Raw genomic sequence first — 18,269 nt, 5'->3', positions numbered from 1 at the left:
TCAAGCCCTGCCCCCAGCGCAGCCAAGGATTTCTCAGCAGTCGGCGCAGAAGGCAGTTCAGCAAAAATTCCAGCAGGAATAAAAGTAGATGAACCAGTTGTACCCTCCACCCACAACATCGGTCTTAACGTCTCAACTGCGGCCGTTATTTCGGCGCAGTGCGGGCGTTCTAAAAGGTGGGCGGGGCCGAGTCGGCCGTTGGCCGACGGCAGCACTAGCGAGGCAGTGCTGCCATCGGCCAGCGACCGACGGCAGCACGCAACGGGTTAAAGTCAGCAAGCGGGCTCTAATAACAGATTTTTTAAAAGTCTGTCACAGACTATCCTCAGGAAGCTTTAATGATCACATGAAATGCGCAGAAGATGACATAGAGGATCCCAGTGAAAGCATACCCATGGAAAGCACACCTAGCAATACTAAAAAAAAAATATTATGCAAAGATAAAGAGTGCAGCAGCAATATCAATATCGATTATGACATTGGATATCCAGCAAGTTTAGGGAGCATTAATATCAGCCCATCCGAACTAGAAGACCGGACCAGCCCATCACCACTCACAGCGTCAGATCCTCTTTCGCAATTCTCACCTCCTCAAGATCAAGAAGTTCATCACCACCAGCCAGCACTCGTTCTAGTCCACAGGGAGCCTCACGTAAGCTGGGACCACCTTCTTCAACATCAACTTTAGTCGCAATCACAGCAAAAGGCAAACACATGATCTGAATGCAGCTCTTTGAACAATGTAGTATCAATAATGGACTGACTCAGTTGTGTTTAGGGAGACTCAGTGTGTACGTCTGTCGGCAAACCTATTGGTTTGGTTGTTAAGCCCTCACCCACCAACCTAGTTGGTGGCATGCTTCATCATCGGGCCCACCACAGTCGAAGCACACCCGGGACACATTCGGTGTCACTGTGGTGGGCCCGATGATGAAGCATGCCACCAACTAGGTTGGTGGGTGAGGGCTTAACAACCAAACCAATAGGTTTGCCGACAGACGTACACACTGAGTCTCCCTAAACACAACTGAGTCAGTCCATTATTGATACTGCATAAAACCAGGGGATCCGGACTGGCCTATCCAGTCCTCTCTCTCATTCTTGATTTGCTGATACTTGGCAGCGCACAGCTGCGAGAGAAAGAAACTTACCCACTCATCATGGCACAAAACTTTGGCCTAACTTTCACTGAGGATGACATCAGCGAAATCCTAGCTGACCCCTCCCTCCTGGCAGATTTCAACACAGCCACGACCATAGCACGGACTACAGATTGGGACACCCTCACTGAGAAAAAACGGAACAGGATTCGAACGATCTTACATGGAGTCATTCTTGCACAATACCTCCGTACCAACACAGCGCCGAAAGGACTTCTGGTTACCAACGAACCCAGAATTTTTCTTGTTGACGTTACCTTTAGAAAGGACTGGGCACAAATAGCCTGGCACTGCACCAGGGATTGGCTTGTACTTATTATAAAAACAGCCAAACGCCTTTCTGATGCGGTGATCATAGAAATTCAGGCGACAGAAACCCATTTCAAAACTACTCTTACGGGTTATAAGAAAAAATTAGAGGACCAAAACCGCGAGATGGCCGAATATAAAGAATACCTCACCCAAACCAAGATTAAAAAGTTTGAAAAAGACGTGAAGAAATTCAGTTACTCAAAAACCTACCCATACGCTGATGACGATTACACCGCACCCACAAAAGGTCCGGATAACTCGGAAGACAGCAGCTCCGTCTCGAGTGGTTCCAGTACAGGCTCCACAAAAACGAGAGGGAGGGGACGCAGAGGCCAACATTGGCAACAACCCTGGCAAGGGCCCCCACAACACCAAAACTTTGGCCCACCACCTTTTGGTCCAATACCTCCACCTTACTTCGGATACCCACCGCTGTACGCCCCAGGACAGATGCCGTACTACCAAAACAACCAAAACCAGAGATATCCTTTTTTAGGCCAAGGCCGCAGACCACGCGGCAAGAGAAGAAATCCCCCCCCCCAACAAGTGCATTGGGAAACAGAAGAAGATCCAGTGAGTTCCAACACACGGAACAAAACCCGGGAACAACCAGGGCCCAGCAAATAACAACATTACAGACTGACAACCCCTTGGTATTCAACATCTCAGATGTGCCCCTAACCAACGAAGAGACAGCAGTCCTCAACAAAGGCCTCTCCTTCGTCCCTACCACCAGACTGGATACCTTCAAACTCCATGTAGAGTTAGCCGAGTTTTTCAGAAAACTGAAATTGAAAGCCTTTTTTGAAAAGCAGGAGAAAACTGGTGACAACACAGAAAACATCAATGAAACAGGCCTAAGATTGAAGTCTAACTTCACTCCTCCACCAGCAAGTGTACCAGTGGAAATCACTACATTTGAAATTGCAGTCTATTCAGAAATAGAAAAACTACAACCCAAAAATACATTCAACAACCTCTCCCACCAGGACCGGGAAATCATCAAACGCTTACAAAATGATCCCACCCGCATCATAAAACCAGCGGACAAAGGAGGCGGCATCGTGGTCATGAATAAAAGTGACTATGACAAGGAATGTCGCCGCCTTCTGAGTGACACTCGGAATTACAAATGCCTAAAAAAAGACCCAACCGAGGAGCTGCAAATGAGAATAAATCGCCTCATTAAAGACGCCAGTGACGCAGAGTACATATCCAAGCAGGAAGCTGATTACCTCTGTACACAGAATGCGAGAGTACCCTATTTTTACACAGTGCCTAAGGTGCACAAAGGGGTTACCCCGCCCCCAGGCAGACCCATTGTGTCTGGCATCCAATCCCTGCTGGAACCACTATCACGCTTCTGTGATTTCTACCTCAACCCGTTAGTTCAAAAGACGCCGTCCTACATCCAGGACACAAAACATCTTTTAAATATCATCAAAGACATCAGCTTTAACCCAGAAACACAACTCCTTGTCGGGTTAGACATACAGAGCTTATACACAAGCCTACCCCAGGACGCAACCTTACAAGTACTACATGATGTACTGATGGAGAGCACTTGGCAACATCGTACTCCCCGGCACTTCATCCTTGACTGTGCTACCTTAGCCGTGAAAGACAACTACTTCGAGTACGAAGGCAAATTCTTCCTCCAGACGAACGGAACTTCCATGGGGAGTGTTTTTGCCCCTAGCGTGGCAGGGCTCTACGTTCATCATTTTGAATGAACCCACATTGAGGCCCCCACCAACCCCTACTCAGCTAACATCATAACTTGGCGTCGCTACATCGACGATATCTTCATAATCTGGGAGGGAAATGAAGATACTCTGAATCACTTCCTAACATGGATCAATGACCGTGACACCTACCTCCGGTTCACCTGCACCAGCAGCCCAACATAACTAGCCTTCCTGGATCTCAATATCAGAGCAGAACAGAATGGCCTGACAACTACCATACATTACAAGCCAACTGCACGGAACTCATTGTTGCGTTTTGACAGCTTCCATCCTAGGCCTCTCAGGGAAAACTTACCCTTTGGCCAATTCTAACGCATAAGACGCAATTGCAGTAAGATTCAAGATTATAAATCACAGTCCAAGGCATTAGTTCATAAACTTGAGGAACGTGGCTACCCCACCAAAATCATTACCAAAACTTGCAAAAGAGGACGCAATCAGAACAGGGAGGCACTCCTAGACACCATCATTAAACCACCTGAACCACCCATTCTAACATGTGTAACCACCTACAACAATGCCTCAAACCAGGTGTCCAACATAATCAGAAAAAACTGGAAAATCATTAACTCAGGGGCAAGAGAGTGGGAACTTCCTCGCTTCGCCTACAAAAGAGCTAAGAATCTGAAAGACCAGTTGGTATCCACAAGACCGAGAACTAACACCCGCCCCACAGGCAACACAATCCTGAATGCTTGGGGCCTACCAAAAATAACTGGCCACCAACCATGTAACAATTGTAGTGTCTGTCACCTAACCTCCCCCTCCAAGACACTGGCCCTTGAAATTGGATATTTACTTACCTGTATCTCACCCTATGCTTACCTCGCTGTTTAGCCCACCCCCCCCACCCCGTTTTAAATCGCTATATAGTCACAACAGCCATGCAACTCACACGGCCACGCTCTACCTGCCGGTCTAGGTCGTTCACACACCTTAGTAGCCGGCACCATGTTGTGTTATAAGAATACCTTTCTCATTGACCCTATCTTGTACGTCTGTTTGTGTCTTTATGTTATGTGTACAGTAAAGCAGAGGGAATCCCACTCTATACACGTATAGCACCTTAGCGAGTGCGACACTTTTTAACAACACCTATCACTTAATATAATTTACTTTTTCACTCACACATACTCATTGGTCCTGAGGAAAGCCAGATGTAAATAAAAGGCCTGGCTGAAACATGTAGACTACATAGGACGTGGGAGCCCATAACTAACTCCACTGCGTCCGACTGCCTTTTTATTTGCTAGCAGGGGCCCAGATATTAAAGTTATCCATATACCCTCGGGAACTGGGACCCACTGCATAGCTTTTAAAATCACTTTCACACCCCCCACACAGCACACTCAGCAAGTATACCAGCTCCTCAGTAATCTGGAGTCGAAGCACACCCGGGACACATTCGGTGTCACTGTGGTGGGCCCGATGATGAAGCATGCCACCAACTAGGTTGGTGGGTGAGGGCTTAACAACCAAACCAATAGGTTTGCCGACAGACGTACACACTGAATCTCCCTAAACACAACTGAGTCAGTCCATTATTGATACTACATATAAACCAGGGGATCCGGACTGGCCTATCCAGTCCTCTCTCTCATTCTTGATTTGCTGGTCTTTGAACAATGACAATTTAATTCAGGAGCATGATCAACAGGATCATGCCTCAGGCCTGTTCACAATGGTCCATTTTCCGTCGTTAATGACAGAACAGCATCCATCGGAACTAGAGGGTCGGGTGGATAATATAACAACTTTTTCTTGCCATCAGGCTAAAAAACTACCACAACCCGCCTCTCAAGAGATCCCAAAGAACCCGAACATTTCACACAAAGCAGGCGCCAGCCCTAAGATACTGTTGAGCCAAGTATCTTAAAGGCGAGGGCTACTCCACCCAAAATTTCACAAAGAAACAGACAGCAGAACGAGCACGAATTACAAATGGAGCATTTCGAGTACTCCCCTCATTTAAGTCAAACGCTCCAGGAAGTACAGATGAACCAGACTGCAGCTTCCGTATGGCCCCATCTGTTAAACACAATGGACATGATCGGGAAAGCAATGACACATCATGCAGACAAACTTGACATTCAAGTTGAACTGTTAAATCTTCAAGCTATCCATGTGCAAGGGATAGACGCAAACCTGCATGACCTGAAGTCAATGATTAAGAAGGTTCAACAAGACAGGGATACAATTTACCATACGTGCCACTGCCCTTTGATAATCAACAAATTGGCAACAGAACCCATCCTGATGTTGCAGATACTAACTGTCGTTAAACAAACTCCTCAAGAGTCCAACAAACCCCCCAAGCAGGCTTTGTACGAACAATTTGGCCAGCAGAGGAATGGCAGCACTGATGGAGACCTGATAGCAGAAGAGGGACCACCGACTACAATGCCCTTAAGTGTCACCACTACAAATGACTTAAGGAGATTAGAATACTCGATCAAACAAGCGCACTCTGGAGTACAAGAGGATGCGTTCTTAATCAATCATTAGAAATGCCTAACAATGCAAGCCCAAAACAACCCACCCTGTCCGAAAAAGCTAGCCCCAAACAATCCTTTTCATCAATTCCCCTCACTAACAGGGAAAAAAAATGCCTGAGAAAAGCAAGAAAGAGCAAAACAAAAAATGGAGGGTCGATTGATATATTCCATCAAGATATTAAGCCCAAGACAAAAGACAAGGGTCTGCCAAAGAGAGAAAACTCTGAAAGTAACATTGGGCCCAAGACAGGGTCAAGGATCCCCTACAACCCCACTACAAAGGAGGACAAAACCACAGCAAGCGCAATTCAACGCATCAGCAATAATCAACAATTGATGAAAATGTATAGTATATTCTACCCTCAGGCAGAGAAAGAAAAGGTTAATCCACCCAGCCTAGATTCTCAGAAAAACCTTCCAATACCAACGGGTGGACGTGCTAATACAGAAGAGACAGCAACTAGTAGACAAGTGGATATAGTTGAGAGTAGCACGTGCAAAGGAGGGGAGAAACAGGAGGAATCGATGACTGGAATCAAGGTGGTTTCTGCCTCGATCCCTAGGGGTACCACAGGCTATAGCTCCAGTTACCAACAAAGTCCTGCCCCCACAGATCAAGATATAATCTGTGCTGCAACTGGCAAATTAAGCAACGGGGCAAAAAATCATCACACAGACTCACTACGCTTAATCACAAGCAATAAAGTAGAGCTTATCCCGCAATACAGTTCAAGGGGACCACATGACATCTTGAATAGGGGATCAATACTAAAATTACTAGAAGAATTACCTTCTACGAGTCACATAAAATCAAGTGACTTAGAAAGTATAGAATTCAAACCAAACCCTCTCCTAACTGGTACAGACTCCACAATTTTAACATGTACCGACCATAGCCTCACAGACCTGATCCTGCAGCATAGGGAAGACATCTCAAATTGGGGCATAGAACTAAAAAAGGTCGAGCCCCCGCGGTACCCTAGCCCATTACATCAACAAACACAGAAACAGAGCCTTTTAAAAGGCGCAAAAGGCCCGGATCGAACCTGTATCAAGTAAGAAGAGGGTCAATCAACTAGGCAAATAGTAATTACAATTGCACAAAGAGAAGCAGTGGATCTTGAGATACTTCCCCAGAATACATTGGGACCTAAACAGCGGGGGAAAGTATCAACCAGTTCAAGTAAACCATCAAGGACATCAACAGGCATTAGGATTTGCTGCTGGAATGTTAATGGCATAAGTGCAAAGTTAGAAGAAGAAGATTTTGTGGAATTTATCCAACATCATGATATACTTCTTTTTTAAGAAACTGGCAGGCAAAAAACTCTCTACTAGTGGACTACAAAGAATATAATATTCCAGCAAAAAAGGGGGCACAGCATGGAAGGGCCAAAGGGGGCTTGTCGACTTATATATCTACGGACCTCTCCTGGGGAGACAATCTCGACTCCTCATGGATGCAATGTACCAAAGTAGATCTTTCACCTTCAAGGGACCTACTAATATTGAATCTCTACATCCATCCAGCAAGAAAGGAGAAGGACCAAAGAATTAAGCAATTAGTAGTGGCAATTAAAGAAATGAAAATCACCTACCCAAGTGCCAACATAATAATAACAGGGGATTTTAATATGAACTTAATCCAAGGCCAAGCGGGCAACCTACGGAGCTTTATACATCCAAGGCAGGGTAACCGAAGTAGACAAGACCTCATGGGCAAGAAATGTTCCGCAAAATTAGATGACCTTTCCCTACACACATTAAACGGTAGAGGCCCCTTGAACAGTCCTGCTGCATTCACGAGGGTTACATCTAAAACGGGATCAACAATTGATTTTACGCTAGCGGAACCCGATCTATTTCCATACAGAACAGAGTTTCAAATTCAGGATCGAGTTGAAAGGGACCATTGTCCTCAAACCTTTACATTAACCATTACTCCAATTGGGTCAGAGCAGGCAAACCCCCTTGCATTAAGGATACAACTTTACAATCTAAAACGGCTAATTTGGGACAAAAAGAACATCGATAAAATAATGGAGACATGCCGGTCGTTGCTAACACATATAGATGCAGTCCACGCTGGAGATATTACAGGGCTCTGGGAGTCTTTTACAAACAACATCAATAAAAAATGTCATCCTACCCACAGATCATCATAAAACACCCAGAACCGGAGGAGGGCCATGGTATACGCCAAACATACGGGCAACAAAAACGCAATTGAACTAAGTTTAATTCGAACTAATGGTCTCCAACCCTCACAACAGTCTCTCATAATTATAGAAAAAACAAAAAGGGAACTAAAACACGAAATAAAGGTGGCCAAACGAACATACAGGGAACATTTTGAGGCCATCTTGCTCCATGCAAGTAAGCAGAGAAACTTGAAACAGTTTTGGGCAAAAATCAATTTCCTGCTTAATAGCAAACATCGCCAATTTACCTCTGACATTACTGAACATTCTTGGAGCATTCATATAGAAGAGACATACAATTTCAGAACTGAACAGACAACAGACAGCACCGGGGACAACATAAACAAGACTAAAAGGTGTTCCAGTCCGGAGAAAATATCAGAGGCTAGGAGTCCGAGTAAGGAAAAACGGTCATCGGTGGACACATCAGTCACGGATTTAAAGTTGTTATTCAACCTCCAAACCAAAATCAGAGCAGAACAGAAAGACAGCAGCATTTTTATCAGGCACGCGCAAAGAGTTGAACCCGTACAGATAACACAACAGCAGATTAAGCATACAATAAAACACTTAAGATCGGATGGGGCACCCGGCCCCAACAGCCAACTGAATGCACTGTTAAGGTACGACCCTGAGTTTTGGTCCTGCCACCTAACCCCTCTGTTCTCCAATAGTTTAGAAACTGGAAACGTTCTGACTCCTGGAGGGGCAGCATCATTCAACCTATTTATAAGTTAGGAACACGCTTAGACCCCAGCAATTACAGACTAATAGCCCTTATAGATGTAGAGGCAAAGATCTACGCAACAAACCTACTGGCAGATTTGGAGAAATGGGTAAGCTGCAAAAGTCTAATCCCAAAAACACAGACTGGGTTCAGAGCCGGCATGGGGACTTTAACAAATATTTCAGCACTTACCCTCTTAGTAAAGTAAGCTATTGCCAATTCAAACATCCTCTACACATGTTTCGTAGATCTTAAGCTGCCTTTGATAAAGTGCCAAGAGCCAAGCTATGGGCTAAAATAAAAGCTTGGGGAATCCCCTCCAAATTATTAGAAGCAATCATCAACCTATATTCACAAACCTGGGTTCAGTTAAAAAAGAGACTGGCCGGAGTTTAACTAAGAAATTTCCAACAAAAAATGAGTTAAAGCAAGGATGTGTTCTGGCGCCGTGTCTTTTTAACATCTACACGGCTGATTCAGGACGGCCTGCCTAACCCACAAAGCCCTCCATACCGGCAAAACCGAATACCTGGCAAAAAAACTCAAAAAAGCTGGTCAAGCCAGGATTCTGAGAAGCTCTAACTCCCTCCTGCTCATCATTCCTAAAACCAGAAAGAAAAAAACAGCAGACTGCTCTTTCACGGGAAACGCCCCTAAAATTTGGAACTCCATCCCCACGCACATCAGAACCATACCGTCCTTTGTGGAATTTAAAACCCAACTCAAATCCTTGTTCCTCATCCGTTCTCTTGGCTGTGGATAAGATGTAACAGATTGGGTAAACAGCCTTTACAACAAAACTTTTACAACGCAATACCATTACGACGCAACCATTACAACGCAAACCATTAAAACGCATTTCGCTGGGGGGCGCTCTAGGATAGGGAATAGATTTAATTTACTATCCAACACCTTCCCTACTATCTACGGGGACTGGAGTTGGAATAGTAAATTAAACTATTCACTATCCAGCACCCTAAAGTGCTATGCGTTGTAATGGTATGCGTTGTAAAAACTGCGTTGTAACGGCATGCGTGGTAAAAGCATGAGTTGTAACGTCATACATCCAACAGATTGCAACACCAGATCTTTGTGCCGGCATTGAACCTTGATACCAACAAAGCTCTGCAGTACATTTATGCAGGTCTTACTATTACTCGTGGATTGTCAATACCTTTCTTATGTCATGCCTTTGGTGATTATATGCGATTTTATGACTGTAAAGTGTATTGAACCCTTGAAACCAAAGAAGCGCTGCAGTACACATATGCAGCTCTCACTGTGACACTCGCTGATTGTCAAAAACCCTTCATATGTCATGCTTTTGTTGATTATATGCTATTCTCGACTGTAAAGCGCTCTGTTACCTCTGGGTCTTGACAGCGCTATAGAAAACTTCAAAATAAATAAATAAATAATAAGAAAGCAACCTTAGTCTCATTCATGGAGACCCACCCAAATTGGGAAAGATACCAATAGCAAGTCTGCAATGCGCAGACGACATCGTGTTACTCTCTCAAATCCCGCTTGGTCTACAGTGCCTGATCTCTCAACTAGCAATATTCATCTCAAAAGAACAACTGATAATCAATTTTAAAAAATCTAATGTTTTATGTTTTGCAAGCTCTCATAAGAAACGCCCCAAATTAATCTGGAGGATAAACTCAAGTATTTTATCGCAGGTAGAAGTATATCAATATCCGTGGGTTCTTTTAGATCGCCATTTAAGTTTCAAACAACACCTAGAACATGCCAACATAAAAACCAAAAATTATGTTTTGCTTTTAAAACTTCACAGATAAGCCTAAGTGGCAGCTCAACAAACCATCTCCTAAAGGTAGTGGCTGCAAAAATGTTGCCAGCGGTAACATATGGCTCAGAAATGCTGAATACTAAGGAGGCCCAATGCTAAATCTAGCTCAGTCTAGACTGTATACAAAACTGTTCTTAATCCCACGACACATCTCTCAGGCGCAGATAGGCCTGGAATATGGATTAACGAATCAGATGCAGGCCAGACAAGGTGTCCTGGCCAAATATTACTGCCGTATGAGGGCTGCGGAAGACAACACGCTTGCCCACCACTGCTGCGAGGAGATAGAAATACAATCAACAAACAAAAACTCGATATGCCAAATTTTGAAACAAGCGATTCAAACGCTAAATCTGGAGGAAGCCTGGCAAACATCCATGTCATACCCTGTTTTTAAAAAAAATCACAAACAAATCAATAAAACATTATCGTTATAATCCGATAAAACCATATTTGCCGGTAAAAGTCATGCATGGTCGGTAATTCCATTCTACAAGCATATGAAACCACAACCATATCTGCAAGAATGCTTCAGTGACCTCTACAAGCGGAAATTGACCTTATTGAGATTGGGTTCGATTTCCAAAAACGATCTCACCCCAAAATGGCTACAGACCTGGCCATCCCTGGACTGCCGCCTCTGCAGCAACGGAGCAGAGTCACTACTACATCTATTATGCGTCTGTCCAGCACTACATAACCTAAGGACGTCATTTTTAAGGCCAATCCTAAGAGAAACTCAAATCCAGACTTGCAGAGCGGCCATCATAAAATGCCTCAGCGGTTCTTCAGTTCAACTGTCTTGCAACACCGTCAGATTTTTGTCCCTAGCAGCACAAGAATTAGAAAAGAAAGAAACAGCACAAAATCCTGGAAAGAATGGAACAGTAGGCAGTAGGGTATAAAGAATCCGGCCTAAGTCTTTCTCAGACCTGTTTCTGTACTCCCTTTCTTCCAAAGCCCCTTTCTATGACAAGCCATAGGCACAAACATGATCTCACCTGTAAATGTTCCAGATATGAAAATATAGTGACGTAAGAAACTGGACAGAAAATTATGCATAACAGTTTTGAACTTTGCTCCCTCTCCATCTTCCGTTGGCATCAAGATTTTAATTTCACCAGAAACCATGGACATGTTTACATCGCTGTTATGATAATCCGCTGCTCTTTGGTTCCATTCCGTACGAGGGTTACGATAACTAAAAATGTTTTAATGTAATTTTTATCTGTACCTGTTTTGTGACGTTTTCATCATGGTGGTATGTTCCACTCTTTTTATGATTTTACCAGATCAAATAAAAGTATTTTCCACGCTGTGACCTTCTGAGACCCTGTACTGTTGAGAGTACAAGTGCACGTGCGCAGTGAAATGGTTCATGCTATTTCACGTGTTGGTCACCCAGAAATAGGGCCACTTGGTTCAGTCCTAGGTAACATCAATAAAATATTAGAATCTTTGACCGGGCTTTCTGCCTATACACTACAATTGAAGTAAGGGGTGATTTAATTTGAAGCGCCAAACTCAGATTCAACATTGATGCCAAGGAAAGAAAAATGTTGAGTTTGCTATGGTTATTTATGACATTGGGTCTGATAATAGGAGTTTGGGGGGCAACCCATGGTGGAAGTATGCTCCCTGAGAGTTTTTGGTTGGTTAGTACATTTCAGAAGCCTGTCAGTGGTATGTGGATTGGGTTCTGGAAGGGAGGGGCAAGGCAGTAGGCATAGGTAGAGGGATTTTGAGCTACCAGCCACCATTTATAGTAAGGCAACACAGTGGTTGGTATCCAAGGCAGGGCCAGGTCTTTTGGAAGTGTAGGTTTGGAAGGAGAATTATGGAGAATCGAAGATGCAAGGATCCCTAAATCACTATTCCTCCTGCGAAGGGTCACGCACGAAGACTTACCGGTGTTCGGTGAGAAGGAAGGCAGAGCCTGTGGGGGAAGGATCGAGCCAGTGCGTAGAGCTTCAGAGGGCGTGGCCACAGAGGTTATTGCATACTCACATCTGAGCCCTAAGGTCATCAGAGATTCTGGTGCAGGGGCCCCTGATCGTGCAGGTCGGTTGTGGGAAGGCGAACAAGCGCAGTTTGGACATTGAGTCTCAGAGGTCTGGGGTCATGGGCCCCTGCTCCTCACAGCACCATGAGTAAGAGGAAGCTCGAGGGAGTGAAGCAAAGGGTGAGGCCCATCACAAATGAGTTTGATGATCATGGCAAAGGGTCATGACCAGCAGTATGTGTTGGGTGCAGGGCATATAGAAAAAGCCTGAAGGTAGGTGGCAGGGATCTCAGGCCAGGCAGGAATTGAACTGGACGAGGTGTTGGGAGGGGAAGGTGAGGGGCCAGGACTGCAGACTATGGCCAGAGTGACATAGAGAAGTCCGTTTTTGGGATGGGACGTACTGTCTCGGAAAATGATGAGGAGAGAGGCACAGGGAGTGTTGCTAATGCCAGGTGCTGAGGGGTCCAGAAGTGCATGTCTGAGGGCCCCCAATAGGGCATGGCTTCAGCTATTGTAAGGGCATGCTAGAATGGAGTGAGGGGGAGAAGCAGGGGCAGGCGGTGAGAGGGGTACCAAGGGGAAAAGAAAGTGGTTGGGAAGACGCCTTGAGATCCAGAGCAGCGGTATGGAAGCAAATAAAGGTGTACACCAGAAAGAGAGAAGTGAGAGGCACTACCCCTGTGGTACAGGGGGCGCAAAGCAAGGGGGCTGTGGTAGTACTGCATAGGCAGAATGGGTGGGAGGTGCTGGGACGACAGCAGGAGCACCAGTTAAGGAAAGTCTGGGAGACAAATGTAGGGGGTGGGGACGAGGGCAATCCTCAAGTGGACAGTGTAGGTGACCCTGGGTGTCAGATACAGGGGACAAGGTAGCTAGGGAGGAAATAAGCCACAGCACATTAGGCCTTATCACCTGCAGTCCGGGTGCAGGGTTGGCCATTGAATCAGACTCAGGAGAGTCTGGTGTGGCTCAACTACATGGAGGTGAAGACAAGGTGTGGTCCCTGACGACCAACCTAACAGCAATGAGGGTCGGTAACAGGGCTATTTGGGGATCGTCTGTGGAGGCCTCTTCAAAGACAGAGAGGGGAAGTGGCTTTCCCGAGAAGGCAACATGTGTCGTTCCGAGCAGACAACGTGCATGGTTGGATGAGAGTACCTTTGATTATGAAATGGCAAGTCCGAGTTGACTACAGAAAGCGAGGGGTGAGGCTCTTGAGCAGTTGGTATTAGATTATGAGGAGAACGAGGTAGAGGATTGGGTGTGGGTTGAGTAGAATACGGATGGAGCAGTGGCTGAATGGCAATGGTGGTCATGGGGCAATGGCATAGGGGAGAAAGGTGGTGATCAACTCCTCTTAGTATCTTGCAAGACAAAGCTCATGGAAAGAAGGTGGAGAAGGTGAATGGCAGCACAGTGGATGACAGAATGCCAGGTAAGCTGTCACAAGAGATTGGACAACCTGTGATGGTCTCAAAAGCAGTTGAGGTGGGGAGTGCCGGAACGCTGTTCAAGTTGGCAAAAGAGTGTGAACAACATATGATGGTCTCTAAAGGAGTGGAAGTGGAGACGGATGAGGCACCTCATAGAACAGAGGTATGATGACTGAAAGGGCCATATGTGCTGATAGCGGGATGGGGACGGAGGATTGGGTGGACAGTAATAGGCAGATAAAGAAGGAAAGACTGCAGAAGTGGACAAGCAGAAGGTGGGGAAATAACAGGGGAATGTGAGTTGAAGATTGTAGCAGACACAACAAAGGAAAATGGGAAAGATGACGATAATTAGAAAGATAAGGACAGCAAATAATTGTCAGTCAAAATATTACAATTAATGGGGTTCACCAAACCCTTTGGGGCTCATCTCAAGGGGTCCACCAAAGAAAAGATATGGAAGGACGAGTACATGGAGGTATTTAGGCTTTTACAAAGGGACTTTTTAGAAAAATAAACATCTAAAGAGAAGAGTATGAGTTAGCAAAATGGCCCAGAGTCCCTATTACAATTGAGAATTGGACACCAGTGTTTCAAATATAACTCAGTGCCTACTGTGAGAAATTTGCAGAGTGATTATTATTATTATTAGGGGGTTTTGTAAAGCGCTTGGTGACGCTCAACGGCGTGTCCCCGCGCTAAGGAGCGAGTGCTTACAGGAGAACTGCAGAAAGCGGAACCTATTAGCGAATGAATAATAATGTTTTTAATTTGGCTCTGAAGATAGATTCAGATGGTTCTAAGCGCAGCGCCGCAGGTAGTTTGTTCCAGCTGGATGCAGCTAGATACCTGAAGGATCTGCCGCCCATCCGTGCTTTAGACACCTTTGGAATGGCCAGGCGCCCCGAGCCGGAAGATCTAAGGGAACGGGACGGCTCGTATTGTGTCAGCAGTCCTTGCAAAGGAAGGGGAGACCTGCCATTAATGATCCGATGGCATGTGCATAGTGCTTTAAACTCCACCCTGCTTCTTACCGGGAGCCAGTGCAGGGTCTGGAGAGCCGCTTTTGAGGCAGCTCTTCTGGGTAGTCTGAGCACCAGTCGGGCAGCCGCGTTCTGCAAGACCTGCAGGCGACTCAGGATCTTCTCTAAGGTCCCTAAGTAGAGAAGGTTGCCATAGTCCATCTTAGATGTAACAAGTGCATGCACCAGCGTTTGGCGAGCTTTAATGGGTAAGAACTTCAGCACCTTCCTAAGGCTCTTAAGAGTCCCAAAGCAGGATCCGACCACCCGATTAATCTGGGGGCCAAAGGTCAGGTTGGAATCGAACCAAATGCCCAGATTCCTCGCTTCCTGGCAGGGGATGGGTGTTGGTCCCAGGCATGGCGGCCACCACGCCGACATCCACGCCGCCTGGCCTCCCCCCACAACCAGCACCTCAGTCTTGCCTCCATTGAGCTTGAGGCAGTTGGCGGACATCCAGGCAGCAAGGTCTTGCATGCATGCTGTGAAGATGTCCGCCGCGAGACTGGGCGCACGTGATAGGGAGATGACCAGCTGCATGTCGTCGGCATAGGACACCATGCGAAGGCCATGACTCTCCACTATGGTGGCAACCGGAGCAACGTAAAGATTAAAAAGAGTTGGACTCAGGGACGAGCCCTGCGGCACCCCCTGATCCAAAGATACTCACTCCGAGTAGTGGTCACCTTGCCTGACTTGAAAGCCTCGGCCAGATAGGAAAGAATGGATCCATTTCAGCGCTGCCCCTCTCACCCCTCCTTTGCTCAGACACTGTAGCAAGATGGAATGTGCCACAGTGTCGAATGCAGTGCTGAGGTCCAAAAGTATCAAGGCCATAGTTTGGCCCTCATCAGCACCCTGCCTGAGGGTTTCAGTGGCCCTGAGGAGGGCTGACTCCGTAGAGTGACGTGGCCGAAACCCAAATTGGGTGGGATGAAGAAGGTTGTTCTCCTCCACAAATTGCATTAACTGCTCATTTGCCACCTTCTCCGCCACTTTGGAAAAATAGGGCAGCAGGGAAATGGGACGCAAGTTGTCCAGCTTCTCAAAGCTTATGTTGGGCTTCTTGCGGAGGGGGAGCACCACGGCCTGTTTCCAGTCCTCAGGTATGGAACTGGACCGGAAGGAAACATCCAGCAGGTGTCTAATGAAGGGTTCAAGTGTCATCAGGCTGTCCCCCAGCCGTTTTGGGGAGGCTGGGTCCCGGGGGGAGCCTGATTTCACTGATCTACATATTTTGATTAGTTCTTCTGGTGTGGGGGTAATAAAGTTGAGCAATAAGTTTTGTCCAGCTTCCTCTCCTACTGGTTCTGCTAATTCCTCCGCTACTAAGGGTAAGGCAGGGAAGGCAGAGTAGATCTTGGACACTTTGTCCCCGAAATAGTTTGCAATACGATTGCAGGCTGCTACCGAGTAATCATCGTCTCCTAGGGAGGTTTTTGGGATGGCCAGGGATTTATATACGCTAAAAAGTTCCTTAGCTGAGTTCTCTGCACCCAGGATTCTGACTGCGTAATATGCGGCTTTCTCTATCCGGATCTTATTGTGATATGCCTGTCTCTTGACGAGATATCTCTCTTTCAACTGGTCATCGTATGCCACTCTCCACTGTCTTTCTGCACGTTTACAGTCCCTCTTGGCACAGCGCAACGCCTCGCTGAACCAAGGTGCAGTTCTTTGTCTGCGGGCACCCTTCTTTGACTGGCCTAAAGGGGATGTGCAGTCGAGGGCAGCCGTGAGGCGGTCATTGAGCAGTTTGTTTGCCGTATCCACGTCGTCGCCTCCCGGAGGCCCCTCTGCGGTGAGAGCCTTATTAAACTCTGGCAGGGAGAACCTAGCCCATTTTCGCCTGGGATAATTGAGAGGGGTGGGGTCCGTGACTTTGTATTTAGGAAGAAGAATTGAAAACGGAACAAAGAAATGATCAGTCCATGGCAGGGGCACTGGGGGAGCTACTGAAATTTCCTCCCAATTAGCGAATATAGGATCTAACAGGTGTCCATGTTGATGAGTTGGGAGCTGCCCCTTTAGCTCTAACTGTAGGGTATGAAGTTCTTGACGGAGCTCCATTGCTCCTTTGTCTGACAAATCTTCTAAGTGGATGTTTAAGTCTCCGAGTAACAGAAACTTGTCTCTCCTCATCGCTGTTTCTGTAACGCACTCTAATAGGTTGCCTTTAAACCTAGCCATGGGACCCGGTGGGCGATAGATTAGAAAGCCCTTCACAGTCGTTCTCCCATCAATTTTTATGGTGAAAACACCAGTGATGCGTTGAGTTGTTTAAATACATGGACGTAATATGAAAGGCCCACATTGCATTTGGGGGTTATGCCTTGGTAAGATACGTTTAGGAGTTTAGGACACAAATGGCCTTTGGATTTTATTTGATAGTGTTACCTATTTGGGCGGTTCCGACGAAGGAAAAAGTGCAGCCCAGACGAATTCAGCATTTATTATGACCTGTAGGGCAGTCGGTGAATGACTATGTTTCAGAGACTTTTCCGCAGTTTCAAACTCTTTGGTAGACATAGCTATTGACACACTCAACACAGTATGGGAAGGGGCATACATAGCAAAGAGTGATATTAAACAGCTGATAGTCTGGAAAATGCACTCTGCTAATCAGTTTTTTAACAACATTGAACACCTCCATGCTGTTGTGGCATGTCAAATGCCCCATGAACATGATATCAATACCAAAAACAAGCTGATTGCACAAATATGCATCTGGCCCTGGACCTATGGTGGGCCCGACCAACGACTGCGACCTGGAGCTGCTGGGGGGCATCGTGCTGGTTGCAGACTTGTCTGGGCACTGTAATTCTTGCTGTGGCACAGGAGGTCAACTAATGTGTAGGCCCACCGACTGAGATGGGGGGTTTGGAGGGGGTAGCCAACCACAGAGAGGTGTTCCCCTGGGCGGTTAGGGAGGGGCGGTGGGCTGGCTTCAAGCCCTCCATTTTGAGTTTGAGTTATTTATTTTATAGCCCACATTGAGCCCAATTATAAATGCTTTGGGCTCCTGCTCCCAGCCTCCATTTTAAGTTTTTGTGACCTGGTCGCTGGGAGCGATGTCATTTAAGTCGTTTTTTTGTCAGGAGTTAGGAGTGTGTTGTAAGGGTGTTTTGGAGTTAGGTGAATATTATATTTCCTGTTGGGAAACATGGAAGATCATCGCGTTTTAGAGGCGCTTCATCTTCTCAGGAAAGCTGGTCTAATGGACTTGGTTATATCAGAGGCGGTGGTGCCAGCTTACCCGGCGAGGCAGGCATCCGCGGGGGTGGCGGAGGCTGTGGCCACCTGTACATTGCCTAAATGGCGCAAGCCATCCCCAGTAAGTGAGAGGGGCTGCC

Source organism: Lissotriton vulgaris, chromosome 5 (genome assembly GCF_964263255.1).
Source record: "Lissotriton vulgaris chromosome 5, aLisVul1.2, whole genome shotgun sequence".
NCBI classification, from domain to species: domain Eukaryota; kingdom Metazoa; phylum Chordata; class Amphibia; order Caudata; family Salamandridae; genus Lissotriton; species Lissotriton vulgaris.
This window is presented reverse-complemented; position numbering follows the sequence as displayed.